We start from the raw sequence: 25,550 nt of genomic DNA, 5'->3' as shown, positions 1-25,550 counted from the left end.
TTTTTCTTTTTAAGTCATTCTTTCTTGCTTCTGATTGTACATTAGCATTTAGTATTTTCTTTCTATTGTCTTGTTGTTTTCTTCTTGAAACACTATTTGCAGAGGATATACTTTTTACATTTTTTCTATGTTTGAGGATATTTTTTAAAAAATCGTTAGTCTGCTTACCAGAAGACTTTTTCTTTTTTCCAACATGAGGTTCTTCAACTAGTTTTTGTTGTCCAGTTGTCTTCAAATATAGATGTTTTTGCTGTTCTTTTCTCTTTCTTGATTTTAAAGGCATGTTTAATTTATTTCAGTGTTGTTCAGCCATACCTAAAGGAAACTAAACAAAAAATACCTTTTTGTAATTTAAATATATTACTATATTTTTTTTGAGCTTTTCAAATCCTATCATATGAGCTGCCCCTTTCCTACGAGTGCAAGTCTTACAGAACAAGAGCAACACAAATTAAATCTCTGACAACAATTCCTGTGTGCAGACAGACTCATGTTGTGATTCTAGGCAGAAAACGATATTTGATTGGCAATTTCAAAGCACATTTACTACTGTGGTGGAGCAAGTGATAATTACTGTAACAGCCTGACACATTTTCCTTATAGTTTAGAGAGGCAGGAAAGAGCACATGTCCTAACAGCTACTTGACCATGAGCATGTGGAACCTGGGTGAGTGATTAGACTAGAGCAAAGGAAATGAGCCTTGGTGATGTTGAATGTGTTAGCGTTACACACTGCTATCTGAAATACCACACAGTGCTGAATAGTAAGCATGGGAATGCAGGAGAAGCAGCTGCCTGTGTGCTAAGAGTGTGCTTCTGGAGACTGTGTATTGTCAGGTGCAAGAGAGATCTGCATGGGCGCTTGCACAACTGCATGAAGACTGCAGAGATGTATGAAAGAGCACATGTGGTAAGGGTTAATTTTGCTTATGAACATATAGGAACTACCTCACTCATTACAGTACTGCAAGGAAAATCTACCCTGTTGTTTTCAAATGTGTTAGCATTTGCCTCTCATCTGTGAGATGGTGATGTGCGCTGCATGCTAACCATCACAGTTCAAGAAAACAAGCTGCCCCTTTCCTACAAGTGCAAGTCTTACAGAACAAGAGCAACACGAATTAAATCTCTGACAACAATTCCTGTGTGCACACAGACTCATGGTGTGATTCTAGGCAGAAAACGATATTTGATTGGCAATTTCAAAGCACATTTAGTACTGTGGTAGAGCAAGTGATAATTACTGTAACAGCCTGACACATTTTCCTTATAGTTTAGAGAGGCAGAAAAGAGCACATGTCCTAACAGCTACTTGAGACCATGAGCATGTGGAACCTGGGTGATTGATTAGACTAGAGCAAAGGAAATGAGCCTTGGTGATGTTGAATGTGTTAGCGTTACACACTGCTATCTGAAATACCACACAGTGCTGAATAGTAAGCATGGGAGTGCAGGAGAAGCAGCTGGCTGTGTGCTAAGAGTGTGTTTCTGGAGACTGTGTATTGTCAGGTGCAAGAGAGATCTGCATGGACGCTTGCACGACTGCATGAAGACTGCAGAGATGTATGTAAGATCACCTGTAGTAAGGGTTAATTGGAGTTTTGAACATGTAGGAACTACCTCACCCATTGCAGGAGTGGAAGGAAAATCTACCCTGTTGTTTTCAAATGTGTTAGCATTTGCCTCTCATCTGTGAGATAGTGATTTGTGCTGAATGCTAACCATCACAGTTCAAGAAAACAAGCTGCCCCTTTCCTACGAGTGCAAGTCTTACAGAACAAGGGCAACACAAATTAAATCTCTGACAACAATTCCTGTGTGCACACAGACTCATGGTGTGATTCTAGGCAGAAAACGATATTTGATTGGCAATTTCAAAGCACATTTACTACTGTGGTAGAGCAAGTGATAATTACTGTAACAGCCTGACACATTTTCCTTATAGTTTAGAGAGGCAGAAAAGAGCACATGAAACCATGAGCATGTGGAACCTGGGTGAGTGATTAGACTAGAGCAAAGGAAATGAGCCTTGGTGATGTTGAATGTGTTAGCGTTACACACTGCTATCTGAAATACCACACAGTGCTGAATAGTAAGCATGGGAGTGCAGGAGAAGCAGATGGCTGTGTGCTAAGAGTGTGTTTCTGGAGACTGTGTATTGTCAGGTGCAAGAGAGATCTGCATGGACGCTTGCACAACTGCATGAAGACTGCAGAGATGTATGTAAGATCACCTGTAGTAAGGGTTAATTGGAGTTTTGAACACGTAGGAACTACCTCACCCATTGCAGGAGTGGAAGGAAAATCTACCCTGTTGTTTTCAAATGTGTTAGCATTTGCCTCTCATCTGTGAGATAGTGATTTCTGCTGAATGCTAACCATCACAGTTCAAGAAAACAAGCTGCCCCTTTCCTACGAGTGCAAGTCTTACAGAACAAGAGCAACACAAATTAAATCTCTGACAACAATTCCTGTGTGCACACAGACTCATGATGTGATTCTAGGCACAAAACAGTATTCATGGGTGATACCAGTACACCTTAACTTATGGTGAAGACATACTCCATAATATCTTACAAGTTCAAGGCAGTTAAATATCTTCCAAAACATAAAAGGTAAAACACAACTTTGAAAGAAGAAACAAATTTCTATTATTTATATCAAAATACACCACATACATCCCCTCTCAAATTCATAACTCACCTTTAAAAGTAGTTAGTTGAGCGCTGGTGAGCAAGGGAAACATGGCGCCCGCTAGCTGAGCGGTAGCGCACATCCCTGCTTTGCATTCTCCCCTATCCTACTGAGCGAGAACACATGTTGCCATCATCGGTTTAAGAGAAGATTTTGCGGGAGATTAGACGACATTTACCTACGTTGAGGTTTTGGAGAGGCTCCCTGAATGAGTCCCGGTCTCTCTTGCCCTCTGTTTTTGCCACGCTGGGACAGAGCCGCCCTGGAGCTGTGATGTGGTCGCAGAGCGGCGGCTCGCGGTCTCCTCCGGGAGAGCTCAGACAGCGTCAGCACAAGGGGGATCGGAGCTTACCTATTGCAGAGTGGCGTTAAGGACCCTAAAGCCGGTAAGGTTGCTGTCTTTGCCGAGGTGGAGGATAATGAAGACCAGGGGCATGATACCGTGGCCGGTAAGAAGCTTTTTAGTCCTCTATTAGAGAGTTCTAGTATATGTTTCTCTACTCGAGCGAAGAAGGCCGGTCGGGCTGAAATTACTCTGCAAAAGTAACAGCAAAGTACACGCAGAGCAGGGCGCAAAAGGAAGGGAAAGAGAGAGGTGAATACCCAGGAGAGGTCACTGGACTGTGTTTCCTGGGGTTTAGAAGAGGAGGCAGGGGTTCAGAGGATCCCCCTCGGCATACCAGAATCGGGCGCCTAAAGGGGGCAGCAAACCGATTTGTCTCAGGTGGAGTATATACCTCAGAATCTTCAGAACATTTCTGTGAAGGGGAGGAGAGTAATTGAGACAAGCAAGAAGAGCTCTGCTAAGGCCTCTACTAAATCTACTATCGTAAAAGTTACCCCTTCTCTTCGCTCCTTTTTTAGGGTCCAGCCCCAGATATTAAATATCACAAGCCAAGAGACCCCCCTCGAGTTGTGTTGTACTTCCATCTTAGGGGGGGACCTAAGAGTCTTGCCCTTCTTGTCCTCCAGGACGGAGAATCCTGCTACCTTTGCTGGGTCTAATAGGGGGGCATCCAGTACACCTGATATTTTGATGTTATCTACTATGTCAACCTCTGTTTCTTCTGCCACCTTTAATGCCTTAGAAGCTATTAATACCATAGACTCTATACTGATTCAGGCTATACCCCCATGACACATTCTGTGGCATCATCACTCGTAGCTCCAAATAGTATGATTACTATCCCTGTTGACGCTGTGCCCATTATTGTTTTTTCGGAAGCGGCACCAGATCAGGATGCAACCCAGGCTGTAACTCTGACTGACTGTGAGAAGGGAGGAGGGGTAGGAGTGGAGACTCACTCAATAGAGGCCCTCTTCATGTCATTAAAGAACGAGGTTTTGCGGTTTCCTTAAAGAACCAGGCCGAGATAAGAGCTGCATGTGATGCCTTAGAAAAGAAAGTAGATTTCCTGAATGCAAGGACTGAGAATCTGGAGGGCTATGTTGAGCATCTTAAGGCTAATCTTGGGTTTGCTGAAGATAAAATTCAGGCTCTGCATAGGGACGGAGATGTCCTGAGGGAGAGAGTGGAGTCACTTGAAAATAATTCAGGAAGGAATAACTTACGCCTCTTAAAGATCCCGGAGGGGAAGGAGGGGAGTGATTTAAAGGCTTATATTGTGGCTATGCTTAAGGACTCTCTCAATCTGGAAGAGTCACTGGAGTTCCTTGGAAAAGATATCCAGAGAATCCATAGGGATCCATTTTGATTGAATCCCGGGAGAGTGAAACCGAGGAAAATCCATATAAACTTTCTCACTTATGCGCTAAAGGAGAAGATTCTGAACTTGGCGCTTAAGGCGAAGTCATTAAAGGGACCAGATTTCTCGTATGAGGTGCGTTTGGATTTATCTAAAGTAACTTTGGAGCGCCAGTGGGAACTGGGACAGAGAATGGACAAGTTCAGGGCACTGGGTGCCACAGTGCAGATGAGATTTCCTGCCTTCCTCAAGATTATGCATAACAATAAAATGTTTAACATTAGATCTCCATATGAGGCTGATGGAGTCCTTAGGCAGAAGTGAGAAAGATTGAACGGAACCATCTTAGGAATTTTGAATATACTAGCGTATGCCCCCCCCCTGACTTTCAGGAAGGTGAAAGGTAAAAGAAGAGAAAGAGATGCATATATACAAATTAGTAATAAAGATTAAATGGTGAGAAAAAGAGAAGGGGGAAAAGTAGAAGGGAAAAGAAAGGAGAGAAAGGGGGAAGAAGAGGGGAAAAAGAGGGGAAAAAAAATAAAAAAAATAAAAATAAAAAAAAAAGGAGAAGGAAAGAGGGAAAAAAAAAAATATTATTTCTAGTGGGGTTCCTAATTAACTCTCAATCGATGGTAGCACATTACGTAGGTTCGTCTTTTTTGTGTATGTATTGGACACTTTTTTTAGACCTTACCCCTCCAGTAGTGGGATAGGGGGGGATCAGCAGAAGCAATGAGACGTAAACATGGCCTTACATCAGGCCATAGTAATAAGGGTGGGGTTTGCCATGGGAGGGGGGAGGGGGTTTGGGAAGGGTCAAAGTATAAAAAGTCCTCATTTTTTGTTGCCCCAGTGTTATTTTTTTGGGTTTAACTTCTTTTTGCAGTTTATTCAGAACCTATCCGTTGTCCTTGAAAGCTTATTAAAGTCAATATCTTGTCGGGCCGGTGGGATGGCATTAAAGTTTGAAATAAGAATCCTATGGCATTAATCCATTTTCTGTCCTGGAATGTGAATGGGTTGCGTACAAGGAACAGAAGAGCTAGAATTTTACAATATTTAAAGGATTCACCTGCGCAAGTCATCGCAATCCAGGAATCACATCTGCTAAAAGCAGAGACATCTGAAATTTTAATTAAACAGAGATGGGTCGATGTCTTTGTCTGCACAGATCAGACGGCCAATATTAGAGGGGTGATGGTTCTCTTTAAAAAACAAGCAAAGGCACAGGTACTCGAATGTAGAGAGGATTTCAGTGGAAGATGGCTTATACTAAAAACATCACTGTCGGATTCGCTTTTCACCTTGGTAGTCTACTACGGACCTAATCAAGATGATCCTTCCTTTTTAGATACAGTTAGTACCTATCTGCTTGACTTTCCTGATCCCATTATTTGGATGGGAGACTTTAATATTGTGTTAAATCCTGGATTAGACAAATCGCTTAAGTCACGATCTGGGGCTCCCTCCAAATCACGCTTTACCCTATTAAGCATTATGAGACAGATCGGCCTCTCAGATGTTTGGAGAGAGCGTGCAGGAGACCAACCTGGGGTGTCGTTTATCAATCTAAAATACCATCATAAATCTAGAATTGATTATGCTCTGTTCAGCTATGCGTTAAGGATATGATTAAATCTATTTAACATCTTTCATCCCATCTGTCAGACCACTCTGCATTAGCTTTTTCTTTAACACTTTTGCAGCAGCAGCAAAATCCTAGATCGTGGTCTTTTGATCGCACTATATTACTAGAGGAGGACAAGATAAAATTTCTTAATCTTGAGACTATTCAGTTTCTCAACTTAAACCTGAATTCAGCGAAAATATCGACTGTGTGGGATACCTTGAAAGCCTATTGGAGAGGCTGTATTACTAATCGTGCCTCCTTTAGGAAAAAGAATTTCAGTAATGCTGTTAAGGGGTTAGAAGAGGATATGGCTAGAGTCCAATCAAAATTAAATATCAAACCAGGAAATAACCTTAAGGCTGATCTGGAAGAATTCCCTAAAAAAACAACTGGAGTGTATTCTCCAAGACAGAATCTCTCGCAGATGGGAAGCAAGCAAAATTTCCCATTTTGAATTTGGAGAAAGTGCTGGTAAATTGCTCGCGTGGAAAGTAAAATCGGACCAGGTCCGGAACCATATCAAGCAGATAGTGGTGGAAGGAGAAAGTTTACCTCGGTCATCTAATTTAGACATTGGGGTGGCTTTTCGTGTAAATTTTTTCAAGAAATATATACCAATGACACCATTGAGGACCCTGTGAGAAGATGTAATTGGCTTGATAAGATCAGGCTACCAAGTCTTACGAGGGTACAGCATGATGCTTTGGATAACGAAATCACCGAAGACGAAATTAGAATGGCAATCAATAACACCAAAAAAGGGAAGGCGACAGGGCCTGATGGCCTTCCAGCAGAGTTATATCATCTTCTTAAAGAGTCTATAATCCCTGTGCTATCGAGACTTTTTAATAGCATATTGCTGGATGGAGACGACCCTCCTGGGTCTTGGAGCGAAGCGACAGTTGTCCTAGTTTTAAAACCAGGAAAACCTCCTACTGACTGTGGATCTTATCGCCCCATATCACTCCTTAATTCTGATTATAAAATCTTCACCGCCATCCTCTCAAAAAGGCTAGGGGGTGTAGTGGACAATGTTATCCATCAAGATCAGAAGGGCTTTATCCAAGGGCGACAATTAACAGACCTCACTTACGATCTAATAGGTGCTATTGACATCGCGTCTTCCTTTTCCCTCCCCTTGGCAGTATTAACATTAGACGCGACAAAGGCCTTTGATCGGGTTTACTGGCCATACCTCTTGGAGGTGATGAGAAAGTTTAACTTGGGAGCTGGCTTTTGCCGGGCAATTGAATTACTGTATAAGGCTCCGATTGCCAGATTACTTGTCAATGGGGCTCTAACAGATCCTTTTACCATCACCAGGGGTGCGCGACAGGGCTGCCCCATTTCCCCTCTCTTGTTTAATCTATATATTGAACCCTTTGCACAGGTTTTAAGAGAAGAACATAACATCATCCCTTTTAAACTAGAAGAGTGGGAGAGGAGAGTGGCACTGTATGCAGATGATATGCTAATTTTCACAGCAGATCTTGACAGTGCCTTCCCCACGATCATCACACGCGCAGAAGAGTTTGGCTTGATCTCGGGATACGAGATTAATCCAAGTAAAACTGAGATCATGGCATGGAACACATTGTCACTAATATGAGATATTTAGGTATCAGAATAACCCAGGAAGTGGAAAAGATCCCAGAATTTAATCTTAAACAAATCTTTAAAGAATGCCAAAATCAGATGAATTCATGGGTGCATCTTCCTTTATCAATCTTGGGAAGGATTAACTTGGTCAAAATGTCTATCCTCCCCAATATATTGTTTCTCTTTGGTGCTATCCCACTGGCCTTTAATATGAAACAATTGGCAAAATGTCAAGGAGAATTAAACTCATTTATTTGGAAGCATAAAGCTACTAGGTTAGCATGGAAGAAGCTTAGGCGGGAGAGGGAGAAGGGGGGTCTGGCTATGCCCGATTTGCAATATTATGCATGGGCATTCCAGTTATCTCATTGTCGTATGCTGCTGAAGACACCCACTAGCACCTGTTCCGGGCTATGCTGAGGGGTTCAGATTTGTCAGAAGATGGCTTTATGTTCAAGTTTGGAGACCATAAATTCTTTTAAAAAGTTACATTAAAAATCCTTCAGTCATTAGCTAGTAGCTGGTTAGCAATAAGAAGGAGAATAGGGTTGGCTTATTTTTCAAGAAAGGCCCCAATATGGAATTCCCCTGGCACTCCTGCATGCTTCCGCGATAGCTTGAGCAAGCCTTTAAGAGAAGCAGGGTTTTTGACGTGGGGAGACCTACTCGATGGTGCCGACCTGCCTCCCTGGGATGTGCTCTATGAGATGATTGGGCCCGGACTCTCAAAATTTAAATATATCCAATTGAAAAGCTGGGTACAGTCACAGGCTAAGAGTACCGGGCCTTTAGGAAGGGAGAGTAATCTAGAGGAGCAACTTGTTTCAAAGCCTAGAGTGAGAAGGGAGGTCTCTATATGGTACTGGGCAATAGTAGAGGAAGTAGACGGCGAGTTTAAATTAGCAGATGATCTATGGGGGCAGCAGATGAGTATGCAATGTGGAGAGATTCATTTAATACACTGTTCAAAATTGTTAAACCTGCTTGGCTTAGGCGCAATCACATTTTTACAGCCCATAGAGCATACCTTTCTCCTCTCAGATTATCAAAATTCCAGCCCGATAAAGCATGCAATAAATGTGGTCTCCTAGCAGCATCGGACATACATATGTTTAAAGACTGCCCTCTGCTAGAGGAGTTTTGGAGCAAAGTTTTTTCATCAATGGAATCCATTCTTAGGGTTCCTCTGACCATCTGTTTACCGTTATTTATTTTTGGTTTGGACGATACCATTAGGGGGCCTGCAAGATCGTTACTTTTCTATGCGATTCTTATCGCTAGAAGACAAATATGCAAATACTGGGTTGAGCCCTCACCACCGACTCACTCAGAATGGTTGACATCGTTGTATGAAGTGTCTAAAGTGGGTATGGCTAGATCCTGTAATAAGAAAAATCTGTTTTTTAGGATTTATTGAGGTCATGGAGAAAGGAGTCCGGGGTTTTTCTTTTTTTCTTTTTTTTTTCCCCGGGTCCTATGATTATGCCTATATCACTCCTCGGACTATCAACAAAAGGGCCTCCCAGCATTATGGTCCGGCAGGATATGTAAAATCCTTGGTGGAGTAAAAATCTTCTTCCCACGATCCTCCTTTGAGTAATTGGAATGTCTTTGCCTGAAGTGCTGCAAATAAACAGCTGGTTCAACGGGACATTCTATGAAAAAAAGGTGGTTTATTTTTTATTTTATTTATTTATTTATTTTACGAGGGGTAAGGCAAATGAGGACAAAAAAAAAGTAGTTAGTTGAGAAAGAAATGTGCCACTCACACAGCAGATTATCAGAGCCTGAATCTCTGAGCTGTACTCCTCGCACCAGAACCACTAAATGGCAAAATTTCCCTCTCTTTTTTCACACATATACATGTTAACTTCAAATCACATTGCTTCCCACATTTTTTTAAATTGAAACACACATTTCTATTGGTTGCAAATTTCAACCCTTTCCAAATGATACCTACCCCCAACATGACTTCTGCCTGCTACCATAGCAACAGATCATGGAACACTGGTGTGAGCAGAGAGGTCAGAAATTCAGCACACAATGTTTCTAATCCAAAGAGCAAGAGTGCTTGGCTTTTCAAACCTAACAGCATATCCAAAGTAATCTTCTGTGGGAACACATTTTTCTGAACCAATACAAAACATGCTTTTAAAAATTTAAACATACAGCCTAGTTTTTAGTGTTGAATGGTCTGAAACAGCCAATGAGTTCTTTTTATTAAAAAAAAGTATGTAAGCCTCCATTTTACAACTATCTTTCTTTTCATATTGCCATTCTACTGAAAGACACCTTCTGAGTGCATCCAGATCTCCTTGAAAGATGTTCACAGTGTGGATTGTAGGTCATAGCTATGTCTACTGGAGTGAAAAGTATGCGGAAAAAAGAGGTATTGTGAAAGACCTTGCTTTGTCAAATGTAGACATTAAATGGATTGGTCAGAGAGGGTTAAAGTGGCACCAATTAATGCCTTTGGTGAAATCCTTTCTACATCTCCCACAGCCTGACCTTATAATTGTGCACTGTGGTGGAAATGACCTAGGCACTTTAACTGGGGTAGGTCTGGAAATGCTTGTTAAGGACACCTTTGTGCAATTGATGTCACTTTTTCCACAAACTACCTTTGTATATTCTAATATATGCCAAAGGCAAAAGTGGAACTGGTCCAACCAATATTGTCCGCAGATTGAGAAAGCAAAAAAGCACGTCAATAAGTCTGTTTCTGCTTTCCTCAGAGACTATGGTATGGGTTCTATATACCACAACAACTTGCGTTACAACATGCAAGGCATTTATAGAGGAGGCGGTGTACATTTCACAGATGAAGGGAACAGAGTCTTCCTCTTGAACTTTAGACTCTGCATCGGTACTTACTTGTAGGTACAAAAAAACACTCAATGAACACAATGGCTCTTTTTAGAGCCAAGCAACATCTAAACACTTAAACTTGATTTTTAATTCTATTTTTTTAATTAATTTTTTGCCGCCGTGCGCGCACCGTGCGCGCACCATGCACGCACCGCGCAATATTTATAAATTATTTTTTTTTTGGGACCTTAGGGGGCTTTCATGGTCACCCTGAGAAGGCCTAGGGGGTCAGGGACTCTCTACCCTGGCCCCTTTTCACGTTCTCCACTTGTGTTTTTAGCTCTCTTCTGCCTCTAAAACTCAAAATGGCGGCTGGGGGGTGCGCGCACCGTGCGCGCACCCCGCGATTTTTTGAAAAAAAATAAAATGTTTTTTTCACCCTTCGGGGTCCTTCAGGGACCCCCTGACAAAGGCTAGGGGGTCAGGAACTCTCTACCCTGCCCCCTTTTCACGATCTCCACCTTTCTTTTTCACTGTCACACACAAAATGGCGTCCGACATTTCCTAATTTCGACCGATTGGAATGTTGACTGACATCTAACCACCAATCAGAATTACGCTCGCGAACATTTGGTGCGCGCCCCGTGCGAGCACGGTGCGCGCACAGTGCGCGCACATAGATATTTATGTACTTTTAACTGCAATTTTCTCAGGAACTACTGAACAGATTGACACCATATATGCAAAAGGTACATGCCTGACCTGAAGACTACCTCTTTGCCAAATTTCAAGTAATTCTGTTCAGCAGTTCGGGCTGTACCTTCGACTAAAGGTCCTATGTGAAAATGCATGGGGGAAATGCGTTTTGGGACCCCCCTTTTTTCTCAGCCCCCGCTTGACGAATCACCCCGAGACTTTCAGGGTAGGAGCTGAGCGGAGCGCCCCATTAGTTTTGAAAATTTCACGAAGATAAGTCAACCGGCGCTAAAGTTATTCAAAATAGAATTTCGCGATTTAAAAAAAAAAAAAAATCACGATGCGCGCACGGTGAAAAACCTGAAAAAAAAATAATTAATAAATACATAACTTAGCATTTGAAAAACCGTACAAATTCACTGAAAAAAACATAGGTTTCACACACGTTATAGTTACGAATTAGCATTTAAAAAACCTTGCAAATTCACTTAAAAAACCATAGGTTTCACACATGTTATAGTTAGCTGGACATTTCACTCGTAAAAAACCAATGAAATTCCCCCGTTATAGTTAGTGCAGGCAACTATAACTCACGTGACCGCAATCCTCCGCTGATGACGTCAGATATTACATCACTGTATTTAGACACTTATTTACCCATGTCTTCTTCCATTAATCTTTAGCTATACATATATTACAAATATTTATTTTTCATAAAGACACATATGTCATCAGTGATGTAATATCTGACGTCATCAGCAGAGGATTGCGGTCGCGTGAGTTATAGTTGCCTGCACTAACTATAACGGGGAAATTTCATTGGTTTTTTACGAGTGAAGTGTCCAGCTAACTATAACATGTGTGAAACCTACGGTTTTTTAAGTGAATATATATATATATATATATATATATATATATATATATATATATATATATATATATATATATATATATATATATATATATATATATATATATATATTCACTGAAAAAACCATAGCTTTCACACACGTTATAGTTAGGAATTAGCATTTAAAAAACCTTGCAAATTCACTGAAAAAAACATAGGTTTCACACATGTTATAGTTAGCGGAAATTTTACTGATAAAAAACCAATGAAATTCCCCCGTTATAGTTAGTGCAGGCAACTATAACTCACGCGACCGCAATCCTCTGCTGATGCTAATACTGTATTTAGACACTTATTTGCCCATGTCTTCTTCCATAAATTTTTAGCTATACATATATTACAAATATTTTTTTTTCATAAAGACACATATGTCATCAGCAGAAGATTGCGGTCGCGTGAGTTATAGTTGCCTGCACTAACTATAACGGGGGAATTTCATTGGTTTTTTATCAGTAAAATTTCCGCTAACTATAACATGTGTGAAACCTATGGTTTTTTCAGTGAATTTGCAAGGTTTTTTAAATGCTAATTCCTAACTATAACGTGTGTGAAACCTATGGTTTTTTCAGTGAATTTGTACGTTTTTTTAAATGCTAAGTTACTTTACGCCATTCGTGGCGTGCGCGCCCACTTAACGCAGTTCGTTCCGTGCGCGCACGGTGCGATTCGCGCACCGCGTGCCTACTTTACGCAGTTAGTGCCGTGCACGCACGGTGGGCACGTGGTGCGCTACGCGCACCGCGTGCCCACGTTACGCTAGATGGGCCATGTACGCACGATGCGCTTCGCGCACCGTGCGCACATGGAGGACATATGATGCACTTCGTTTTGAAAGGTAATATTTTAATTTTTCACACCTGTTATAAGCCAAGCACTTCGGGCACCATTTGCACACGGGGTGGGGCGAGTGTGGATAATTTTTTTTTTTTAATTTTTTTTTACCGTACGCGTACGGTAAGCGTAATCGGCGAAATTAGCGGAAAAAAAAAATCAGTTTTTGGCCTTGGGGGATCTTTGGGGACTCCCTCAACATGGCTAGGTGCTTTGGAGCTGTCCAAACAGCCCCTTTACATGTTTTTGTGCTTAGTATTTTAATCCACACTCTCAGTGCGAGAGAGAAAATGGCGGCCGCTGCTTCCTGGTTTCGGCCGATTCGAATGTTTACTAAGATCTAAGAGCCAATCAGAATCGCGCTCGCGCACGCCACCGTACGCGTACGGTAAGCGCACCGTAAGTGCACCGTAAGCTGGCTCAGATATATATATTGATTTAAAGGCTATTTTCTCAGAATCTACTGAACAGATATACACCAAACCTACAAAAGGCACTTCCTTGACCTGAGGACTACCTCTCTGCCAAATTTCAAGTAATTCTGTTCAGCCGTTCGGGCTGTAGCTGTGTCTAAAGGTCCTATGCAAAAATGCATGGGAAAAACGCGTTTTGGGACCCCCCTTTTATCTCAGCCCCCGCTTGACGAATCCCCCCGAGACTTTCAGGGTAGGAGCGGAGCGTAGCGCCCCACCTATTTTGAAAAATTCGCGAAGATTCGTCGACCGGCGCAAAAGTTATTCAAAATAGAATGTTGCGGATTTCCTATGGAAACGTGGTCCTAACTATAACTACCTACTGGCGACCGCCAGTAGGTAATATATATATATATATGTGTATTTGAATGTGATTTATATGAGGTCTTTGAAAGCCTTTGTTAGAGAGCACTGCATTAATAAAACCCCAAGCCTTACTCTTTATAAGAGAGTCTTTGCATTTTGTAAAATAAAACCCTTTTCTAGGTGTTGTTGTGTTTTATGTTTTGCTTCGCCGTGTTTGAGCCACCGTGTGGGAGATTCTGTATTATCTGAAGGGTGGAGCAATACAGATGGCTCTTCCAGGCCAGGAGCTGCCACTTACAACTGAATAGGTAGTTGCATGCCCCCACAAATGGCTGATTACGAAGAAAGGACCTCTGTGCACTCCAAGGGCCTTTCTTTAAAGTCACCCCTACTGTAAAAGCACAACTGGCTATAAGCACCCACTTCAAAGGCAGAACTGGGAATAAGTATTGAGTCTCTGACTACACCAAAACAGTAAACGACTGGGCCTATGAAGAACTTTGCCATGAAGAAGGAATGCTGTGCTGCTACAAGGACTGCCACTCTACTGGACCGCTTCTCTGGAAGAATTGTTTTCTGCTCTGTTGTTCTGCCTGCTCCCCTCTGTCCTGCTGAGGAAAGGACTGGACCCACTCACTTGAACCCAGAGTGACTCTAAGGGCATGCTGGCTTATCCCCCCTTCTGAAGTCTCAGGGACATCAAAGACTTCCTGCAACAGCACCTAGACTCTGCCATCTGTGTGACGTGCCCTACCAAGTGGTGCCAATATAGTCCTGGGCCCTTGAAAGGGAGCGTTTCTGTGCTGACCCCGCAGAATGCATGCATCAGCGACTTTGCCCCAATTGGAATCGATTCATTTCCTTCAACACCAATGCAGTGCTGCTCAAGAACATCGCTACAATGAACTGTGCGGCTCGACGACGACGTATCGCCTGCATCCAAGGGATTGATAATGACGGATCGCCTTCTCTGCTCCTCGCTTTGGGACTTTGATGTCGACGAAACTTCCATCCAAGGTACTTTTTCAGCGGGCCAAGGCTGGTCCGTGTATCTGACACACGCTCCATCGCAGTCGGGCTGAACTTCGGATTGAACTCGGTCAAGCGTGCACAGATATCCCCGGTTGACACTTTTTGACTAAAAGCACAATGTTTTAATGCTATCTTTCCAAAAATCTTAACTTTGGTTCTACTTATTGGATTTTTGTTGGTATCATCTATTTTCCTAACATTGGGCCCGATTCATAATGGTAAACTTAGACCAAAAGTATAAGTTTAGTCCTGAAGTCTAAGTTTAGTCCTACAGTCTAACTTTACTAGGACTAAAGTTAGACTTTTGGTCTCAGTTAGTTATTAGTAGTAAAGCTACTAGTAGTAAAGTTAGACTTTAGGCCTAAACTTAGACTTCTGGTTTAAGCTTAGACTTTTGGTCTAAGTTTACCTTTGTGAATCGGACACCCTGAGGGGATTTTTTTTGTTGTGGTTTCATTGTTACTGTGTGTGTTGCCTAAATACTTTATATATTGCCTCTTTAGTTAAGCATGACTGCTCTGTGCCAGGCTACCAGAGGGTGAGCACAGTTTATCTTTTGGTTTGTATCTAGCGTACCCTGACTAGGAGGGTGTTTCATACTTGGCCAGGGTGCATACCTCTGTCAACTAGAGACCCAATTTCTAACACTAGGCAATCATAATCCTCCTTAAAAAAGTCGAAAGATAGCACATGCTGCATAGGAAGCCCAAAAAGGGCCCAGCCTTCCGAAATCACCAAAAGAAGGATCATAAACATTACAAAAGCAATGTATGTGAATGAGTGAATAAAACATTTATGAAACATGCTTTAAACCCATATTCATTATTCTTTGCAGAAAGCCGAATACTCCTAGACTGATGGATAAAACAGCTGTGTGCCATATGCGGGAGGCCATAAAACAAAAGCTTAAATCAAGCATTTCTTATTTGAATGTTAAAATAACATAAATGGTTTTATTCAAAATAGATTTACTGTTTTTTCATTTATAAATCACTTAGATTAATCCGTTCACCTTTGTATGAACTATTGTATATCTGTTTATGCACTTACTTTAAAAAGGCTTCAAGTATGTTTCATCCCCAGTAAAAGATGGCCACCACTCTACCATTGCCTGAAGTCCCTTTTATCTTCATGGCTGGCTAAATAAAGACCTCCTTCACAGTATTGATCTGGACGCCTGTCAAACTGTACATCATCTCTACTATTTAGCCTGTGGCTGGCTAAACACCTGAGATTATGTACTATTTTGCCAGCCGCTGGGTAAATAGTAGAGGTTATGTACTGTTTGGCATTGTAAATAGCCACTTCCTTTTTAGGCATATCTCATCAGTTCAATAAGGGATCAGTATGGCTCGGTGCACACCTCTGTCACATCAGTTATGGACTCATTTCTTTCCTTATAAAGCTTTGAAACATCAGAAAGAGATCACAGGTGCTCCATACAGAGCACTGCAGTTTGTGCTGGGATCACTTTCACTCAGTATAGCCCTCTTTCCGATCAGTAAGGGATCACTCCTGCTTGGAATAGAGCTCTGACCAAACAGCAAAGGTCCCTGATGATCTGTACAGTACGCAGACCAATCGATAAGAGATCACAGCTGCTCGGTACAGAGCGATGTCCGGTAGGTAACAGAACACTGCGGATCTGTATACAGTGCTGTCCAATCAGTTACCTTCTGAAGAATCCCATCACATCAGTAAGGGATCACTGCTACTCAGTACACACCTCTGTGCAATCAGATTGAGCAGTAGAGATAACTTTTATAGATATCAATAGCACCATTAAAGGGGCTACTGTTCAGGAAAATTACTGTATGTCTGTCTAAAGAGCTGTTACAAAAATATGAATATCTGTTGCTCTATCTCAAGCGGTGACACTTCAGATTGGGGTCACCTCTTGTTCCCTATAGAAAGTTCCCTGGAGGTCCACATACACAGCACTGTCACATCCCTAAGGGTCACCACTGCTCTATATAAAGCTATAGCTATCAGTAAGGGCTCACCGCTTCTTTAAACAGAGATCCATCTCAGCAGTAATGGATCAGAGTTTGATATTATAGAATATAAAATCCGTGCATCTCAATTTTCACAAAAGCGTTTGTTTTTGCATGTACATAATAATAATAATAATAATAATAATAATAATAATAACACATTTATGTCAGATACTGCTAGTGACACTTCAGGGAGAGTCTAATTACAATCACATTTATGTCTTAACAGAAACCAAACTCATCCTGACGAGCCAGAACACAACGACGACTAGCCTGAAATCAACAATTATAACTATTGGTGTCCCATGCAAAGTAAAGCGGGCTATTGAAGATGGCATGCACAGAGTTATCAATAAACTTGCTGATGGCAACTATCAAGTGATCAAAAAAGGTGCAGATGGCATCTGTAAAGTGGATGGAGCTCTGGTGGATTTAACTTGCTATTTGATTGGAGCAGTGGAGAGCATATGCCCAACCTCACCACCTAAAAACACATCCAAAGCTAACACCCCAGGAAATCCTGCTATCACACCCTCAAAAACACTATTGTTTACAAATGCCTTCAAGATGATTGTTCACACACAAACTTCTGCATCAGAAACCGTGACCACTTCTACATCTCCAACAAGAAAACATTCTGATACATCTGGTAAATTGGCCATCATTTCCATGTTTTCAATAATATATGCAGCACATTCTAGAGTACAATTAATAGGAAAACTAAAATGCCATCCTGGTAGATGGAACATTAGGACATCTCCCAGATTTTAGAGCCTGGAGAGAGAATAGCGTAGACTGCTATTTTGCAGGGGAGGCCATGGGGATGTAATTATGGCAGTGGTCCACCTTTGGCCAAGTACTATGGTGGAGGGTTGGAGGCCCAGTGGATGAATTGTAAGTGTGTCTTAGTGGCCAGCAAACCCATGTAAGATGCATCGTGCTAGCTCCCCCCTCACCAAGGAAAAAAAGACCAGCAGACTAGTCTATCTGTAGCCGTCTGTAGGAACCGTAGATGGAAAAGAAGGTGGGGACTTAACTTGTGTGCTTGTTCCCTATCTGGTAGGTTAAGTACTAGCATATGTGGCTCTAGTATCCAATGAACCAAAAGGGTCTGTATTATTCATGCCTTAGCCACCTGTTCTATTAGTAACTGCTTCTGTTTTTTTTTGTTTAATGTAGCTTAATTGAAATACATGAAATAACAAGGATACAATTTACAATATAAGTTAAAAGTAATCAAAGAAACATAATACAAATGTATGAAAATCGAAATATGAATGTGATATGGTACAATGAAAATAGTTAACAATGGAGTAGAAGAGTCAATATGAAGAATATACCTTATTAACTTAGCATTTATGATAAAAGGGAGGGAGGAAGAAATTAAAAGAACATACAAAAGAAAAATCCAGCGCTCTATATAGAAATAATCATATTTAACTTCAATAATTACACAGTGAATAAACAATACCACAAAGGTAACAGTAAATGTTCTAATATATACAGTGTAAGGAACTTAAGACGGTAAGGCTCATGGTGGTTGAAAAACAAAAGTATTATCCTGGATCTGAGTAGCACGGGAAGATAAATAATTGGTAAGTGGAGGCCAGAAAGCCTCTTTTTGGAGAAGTTGGTGAGAAGAAGTGACAAAAGCCCTGTCCAATCTGTGGTGATGGCAGAGAAGGTTCCACCAGGCAGAAAGGGTGACCTTTCCAATTGGAAGTAATAACCTGGAAGGCAATTGCCAATAACAGATCCACAAATGGTCCAGGTTTACGGGCACCAAACCAGACTGGGGAAGTATTTCCCAGAAATATGGAGTTTATTTTAAAGATAAAACTCATAGAACATATAGAAGAAATTGTTTAACAAACTTTTCACCAAAACAAGTTAATATATGGACATAAAAAGGAGTGTAAGTATGTACCAGGAGTAATTGAACAGATCCAGCAGGCAAGTGAGGAACCCTGGGTGTATTTAGAAATAGATGATGGGGTTAGGTACAGCCTATTGTAAAAGTAATATAAAGTCTGGGTAGTGCTAGCATTACAGGACATGTGGTGTAAACGTGCCCAGATGGAGTTCCAGGTGTATATAGAGAAGGTTTGTTGTAAACCTGTTTCCCATAACAGTTCAACCTTACTCTTAGATCGATTGGGAAGAGAGTAATGTAGATATTTGTTGATGTGAGAAGCCTTGAAGGAAGAGGAAGTGGGCAGTGGCACTAATGATGAATCCGGTGAAGGGAAAGAGGGTTGGGAAAGAAAGGAGTACTGCTGAATCAGGATAGATTTAAAAAGAATCATATTTATGAAGAGAGGAGGCGGGCAGTCCATATTTAAATTGAAGCTCACTGAAGGAGAGAGGGATTGTTACGTGGAATAAATGCTTGACTTGAATTATCCCCTTATTGACCCAATCCTTCCAGAAAATGATACGATTAGAAAATTAATGGATCTATTGTGCCATATAGAGGCATCAAGAAACTTCTGCAAAGGAGAGAGCATTTTGGAGTGTGAAATAAGAAAGAGCAAGGAGGATGCGGAAAAGTAGGTAATGATGAGAAAGGAAAAGGTTGGATTAAAGAGTCTTCCAATTTACCCCAGACCATTGAAGGAGTGTCCTCGGGAAAGGAAAGATAAGGTAAAAGTTGACGTATCAAAAAAGAAGAGTAGTACTATCTGAAATTGGTGAAATTAACACCGCCCTTATCTTTGGTCGCAGATAACGAAGACTGAGAACTACGGGCCTTAAGTTTGTTCCATGAGAACTTAATTAAGACACAGTTGAGTGATTTGAAGAATTTCAATGGAATCTTGACTGGTAGCATGGATAAATAAAAAGTGTTGACGGGAAGCATCATCATCTTGATTGTGCCCAACCTACCCCACCAAGACAAATATGAGGGTGACCATTTTTCTGACATATGTTGCACTTTAAGTAGGACATCATCTAAATTAAGTTGGGCTTATTTAGCAATGGAGAAAGAATATTTAATTCCCAGGCAAGAGATATGTTTAGGATTCCATTGAAAACCCACATCCACGAAAATCTCCTTTAAGCAGAATTTGTTTAGGGGTAGAACTTCAGACTTGGTAAAGTTTGACTTATATCCCGATACAGAGGCAAAGGGAGACAAAAGATCATTAAAAGCAGGAATGGAAACCTGAGGGTTTAACACATATAACAGGATGTCATCCGCAGAAGCGGTAAACTTAGTTTGAGACACTTTATGCTGAAACCCATGAAATAAAGAATAATGACGTAAGAAGTGAAGAAAGGGTTCGAGGGATAGTATAAACAATAAGGGAAAGAGGGGGCAGCCCTGAGTAAACTAAGATGATTGGGATCTGTTGACAAAAACAGAGGTAGTTGGGGAGGAATAAAGAAAGCTAATGAAGGACAAAATAACAGGACCAAAGCTGTGCTACTTAAGGGTGTGCATCAAAAAAAGCCAGTGAAGACGATCAAAGGCTTTTTCAGAGTCTAAGGCAATAGCCACTAAAGAAAGGAGTTGAGCTCTTGGATGCAAGATGCATTATGTTTAAAAAAAAGCTCTAGAATTGTCAGTTAAATTCCTGCCAAAGTACCCTTTGTTTCTTAATAGGATTCCGTAAACCCTTCACATTCCAGGACACGTACATTACCAGTCACGAAAAAGAGAAAAAGAAGTTAGAAACAACCATGAGCAATTTGGGGACCTGAACTCAGTTGTCTTGGGTATACCCCCGTGCAGTTAACTCCTCTTCTTGTTGGCTCCCTGACTTCCTTGAGACCATGGGGTTGGTGGATGGCTGGAGGTCCTATCACCCAAACACAGTGCAGCACACCTTTCAATCTGGGGTCCATGGGAGCCTATCACGTATAGATTATTTTCTCGTCCCCGCGTCCCAAATTGCCCACATTCATGAAATTAAACATCTTGCAAGAGGCATTTCTGACCACTCGACAATTTGGCTCCACTTGGTCCCCAGCTATAGACAGGTGGGACGGGTGGCCCCCATCAACCCGTGGTATTTCCGAGATCCAAAACTCTGCAAGGAACTCCTCGTGGCCATAGATAACTGCTTTATTGACAGTGAGGGCTCTGTGGAATCCCCGCAGATCCTGTGGGAGGCCTTCAAAACTGTGATCCGGGGTCAGGCCCTCTCTTTAATCTCGGGAAAGAAGAAAGAGCGTCAGAGGGAAATGGAAGTCATTGAGACGGAGATTAGCCAATTGGCGGCTGACCTGATTTTAGACGACACACCCAATAAACTTCACCACCTCACACTCAAACAGCGGGAATTTAGAGCGTTAGGGACTGACCAGGCTAAAACCCTGGGGAGAACTGCCCAGGGGTGGTTATACGAGGTGGGAGACAAAGCCGGGAAACTACTAGCATGGTTAGACAAGAAAGAGTGGGCCAGCCAGCTGGTGCCCGAGCTCCATGGACAGGGGGGTGGGGCCCTCACGGATCCCCAGGACATTGTGGACAAGTTTGCAGCTCATTTCGGCGCTGTCTTCTCCTCAGTGACTCCTTATTCTGTGGAGGACTCCCGCCAGATGTTAGTCAACATAACGTTGCCCAGGCTTTTGGTTACTGACCGCGACTTTCTAGATAGTGCTATATCCAATGAGGAAATAGCCACAGCCATCAGATCCCTCAAATCAGGTAAAGCCACAGGCCCTAATGGATTACCAATCAAACTCTACAAACTTAAACCAGACAGGCTGGCCCCATATCTTAAGACTATGTACGAAGATGCCAGAGTCAAGGGGTGCCTACCGATAGACCAGAGGACGGCAACCATAATCACCATTCACAAGGAAGGGAAGCCCAAAACTGAGTGTGGGTCGTATCGGCCGATATCCCATTTAAATGCGGAGCCCAAGATCCTGGCTCAACTGCTAACCACAGTGATCGAGGCACTGGTCCATCCAGACCAATCGGGTTTTATTCCGTGTCGAAGCACTACACTTAACTTGGGTAGGGTGCATGGCGTTCTAGGCAGGGCAGCCGCCATCCTGGAGCCAGCCATTATAGTATCCCTCGATACCACCATGGCATTCTACACCATTGAATGGCCGTATCTTTGGGTGGTGTTGGAAAAGATGGGGTTTGGCCTGAAGTATATTCAATGGGTACAACTTTTGTATGCTCAGCCTCTTGCCCAGGTGGTTATTAATAACAAAAATCTGCAACCTTAGAGTTGAGTCAAGGAACCCGGCAGGGGTGTCCATTGTCCCCCCTCCTGTTTGCTCTGGCACTGGCACCGCTGGCGGCCTGGATACGCAGAGACCCAATGATTCGAGGCATGCGCTGGTTTCCAGAATGGGAAGACCGTATCTCCCTCTACGCAGACGATATTCTGCTTTATCTGACATATCCGAGGCAGTCCTTGATTGTGGTCTTAGATATCCTCACTGTTTTTGGCAGATTTTCCGGATACTCTATTAACTGGAGTAAATTCCTGCTGTTTGTGGTGGCGGGAGAGCAGCCGGTCCCACCGCAGGGGTGTCCAATACAGATATGAACTGACGGCTTCAAGTACCTGGGAATCTTTCTTTCCCTGGATCCTTCACTTCGTTATACCCAGAATTTACATCCCCCTTTAATTAGGCTGCGAAAAGACATAAATAACTGGAAGTCACTTCCCCTTTCCCTACTGGGAAAGGCGGCCCTTTTTAAAATGATGTCCTTGCCCCGGTTTTTATATGTCCTGCAGAATTCCTTAGACCCGTTCCCGGCCTCCTACTACAGGGAGGTAGAGAGCCTCCAGCGAGATTTGTTATGGGATGGAAAGCCACGTATCGCTCTTGGCAAACTCTCCCTGAATTGGTATGATAAAGGTATCAGCCTCCCCAACATTAAAAAGTATTATTGGGCGGCTCACTTGGCCTCCATCAACCATGGTACCTACGCCTGACCGGAAGATCCAGGCTATAACATGGACAGGTGGCTGCTTTCTGGTGGGAACTACAATAGAGTCCTTTATTACAAACCGCAACGCTTTCCATTTACGGGCCACACCAAGCGCTCAGTATATGTCTGGCACACAGCCTGTAAGGGCCTGGGAAGGGAACGCAGACTTACACTTGCGACACTGTTATGGGACTCAGAACAGCTGGGTAGTTTGTGGAAAAGTAAGGGGTTCGACAAATGGGACCTACGCGCGTAGGTGACCTGTGGGACAAGACGGACGTTAAATCATTCTCTGCACTGCAACAACAATTTGAATTGGCTGACTCAGAACTTTTCCGGTACACACAGGTTAGGCACGCCCTGCGCTCCCACTGGCAGCGTGGTACTACTCCTCCCGAATCCTCCCCACTGGAAGATAGAGTACTAGATGGCCACATCCCAGATTGGACTATCTCATTGATATATAAAAAACTTCGAGAGAAATGGTCCAAAGATGGTATCGAGATGGATGATGAGGAATGGCAGGACGTCGTTTCCTCGCCCAGAGTCGTGGCAATACCTGCTCACCTCCGATTAGTCCAGCTTTAAAGCCTCCATAGGGTTTACGTGACTGGACCTCAGCTGGTACGAATGGGGAGATTGGACGAGGGTGAGTGCAGACGAGAGTGTGGTTAGGTTGGCACCTTTATGCATATAATTTGGGAATGCGAGTTTATACAACCTTATTGACGCCTCATACACGACACCATTAATGCAGTCTTGTCCACACATCTTCGCCTGGAAGCCCGCAGATGCTTATTAAATATATGCAAGCCGACAGACCTAAATGATTACACGACACAGTGGGTTACTTTGGGGCTTATGATTGCCAAGAGAAATATTGCCCAGTGGTGGGGAGCGCTACTCCCACCTACAGTGAGAGACTGGGAGAACGATTTGGACTGGTCAATGTTTCAGGAGAATACAGTGTATGTGGCCCGAGGGTGCCCTAAAAAGTGGTATCAAGTGTGGGGTTTGTGGAATGCCTATCGGGGGGATATATGTCAACCTCCCCTTGCCGCAAGCAACGAAGATCCCCCTTCGCCCTAGACTTTCCAACCTATATTCTGTAATGGTTTCTATTGCCTATTGTAGTAGTGTTGCCGGATTTATTACTTCCTCTGTAATGTGATTGAAATACTGATATTTGCTAATAAAAAGTATTTTTAAAAAAACATGAGCAATTTGTAGAGAATAACACTATACATTTACTGTGGAGAAAATAACGGAACCATTATAAAAACCTTTTGAAAATAAGTACATAAAAATCAATCTGGAAATAAAAGAAAAGGAAAAAGAAAGAGAATAAGATAAAAGGTTACAGAACAAAAAAAAAGAGAGAGTTAGGAGAGAAAACCCAGAAATAATATATAAAAAAGAAGAGGGAAAGAAACAAAGGTGAACTTGATAGAGCAAGAGAGGTTGACAGAAAGAAGGAAAGCTTCAGTCAAGCGTAACAATGTATACAACAAGTGTAAGAAAAGTATCGAGGAGAGGCGAGGAAGCGTAGAAAGGAAGAAAGGCGGCAGTTTGACAGAATAAAAACATTAGAACAGAGACCAAAAATAGAACAAGGATATAAAAAAGGAAAGGAACAGCAGTTAATAAAGAAAAAAAAGAAAGGAAGTAACCAGGAACAAACCAAGCACCAAAGAAATGAAGGTTTGCACAAGCAAGACCAGTGAATGGGGTAGCACTTACCAACAGATGAAGATGAACTATTAACAATAGGATTAGGAAGAAGGCACATGGTAATGGCCACATCAAGGAGGGAAATCTGAACAGACAAACATCTGTAAGTAGGAAAAAACATGAAGTTAGTGACAAATCAACCTGAAAAGAGCAGATATACAATGGATATCTGAATAAACTTAAGAGTAACCACAGTAGCAACAATCTCTAAAAGATTAGAAGTATGTTAAGAGAACAGGGGTAAGAATATTATATAATCAAAAAGAAGAAAGATTATCAAGTTCAGGTTTTCCCAAAATCCATCTCTTCTCCTTTGTGCCGAGCAATGAATTGCCTTACATCATCTGGACAATCAAATGAGAAAGTTCTTTCTTTGTATGTAACCTTGAAGAAACATGAGTGCACGAGGCCATATCTAGCGTTCATGGAGCTTAGATCAGGGAGAAGTGAAAGAAACTCTTTGCGTCTGGCTGCAATTGCACAAGCCACATCCTGAGAGATAAATACCCTCTGCCCACACCAAAGCATCTGTTTTCGTTGCTTAGCCGCTGACAGAACCATTAAAAGGTCAGTGTACTCCAAAAAAAGGACAATTATCCCTCTAGGGCAACTAGACGATGATCAGGTCGATGGTCCTCCAGATTTAGGACCGAAGCAGTGTGCACATTGTAAATTAAGGTTGGTACCTGCCTTAAGACTGACTATTTTGGGTATCCGAACCTTAAGAAAAGACAGCATGTCAGAGCCTTCCACCCCTTTAGGGATGCCATAAATTCTGATGTTATTTCTCCTGCTTCGATTTGCCAAATCCTCAGTTTATTGCTTAAAGACAGCGACTTCTTTAGACATGACGTCAATCCTGGAAGCTGCGTTTTGAACATCGCTGATCCGCTGCTCCACCGTCGACACCCTGGATTCCAAATTAGACCCTTTCTCCTCAAGCCGTTGAAGAGCGGCATTGGTATCTTTGACAAATAGTTTCATTCGCCTTATTTCTTCCATTAGGTCCTCGACAGTTAGAGGTAATAGAGACTTAGTGGGGGAGTTAGGCTCTTTCTTCTGACATTTTGAGGCAGTAGTGATGTCTTTGCGAACAGAGGCCATGTTTGTGATTGTGGTCTTTTGACAGGGCACCTGGGCTGGCTCCATAAACAGGTGAGTTAAATTGCCAAAAGAACCAAGCAAACTGGTGAGCGAAAAGCTATTGATTAGCAGAGCGTCAATATTGGGGGA

General features: G+C 42.2%; 1 long non-coding RNA gene across 1 annotated transcript in view; it reads right to left on the bottom strand.

Moving 5' to 3' along the window:
• LOC146830290 (uncharacterized) overlaps positions 1 to 24,416 on the bottom strand; it is a 40,063-nt gene extending 15,647 nt beyond the window's left edge. The window contains exon 1 of the long non-coding RNA XR_014961145.1: positions 24,327 to 24,416. This is a non-coding gene — a long non-coding RNA (uncharacterized LOC146830290). The remainder of the gene's footprint in view (positions 1 to 24,326) is intronic.
• Positions 24,417 to 25,550: the final 1,134 nt, after the last annotated feature.

This window comes from Triturus cristatus, chromosome 5_1 (genome assembly GCF_964204655.1).
Source record: "Triturus cristatus chromosome 5_1, aTriCri1.1, whole genome shotgun sequence".
Classification (NCBI taxonomy): Eukaryota; Metazoa; Chordata; class Amphibia; order Caudata; family Salamandridae; genus Triturus; species Triturus cristatus.
The sequence above is the reverse complement of the archived record's forward strand: the minus strand, read 5'-3'. Positions and strand labels throughout refer to the sequence as shown.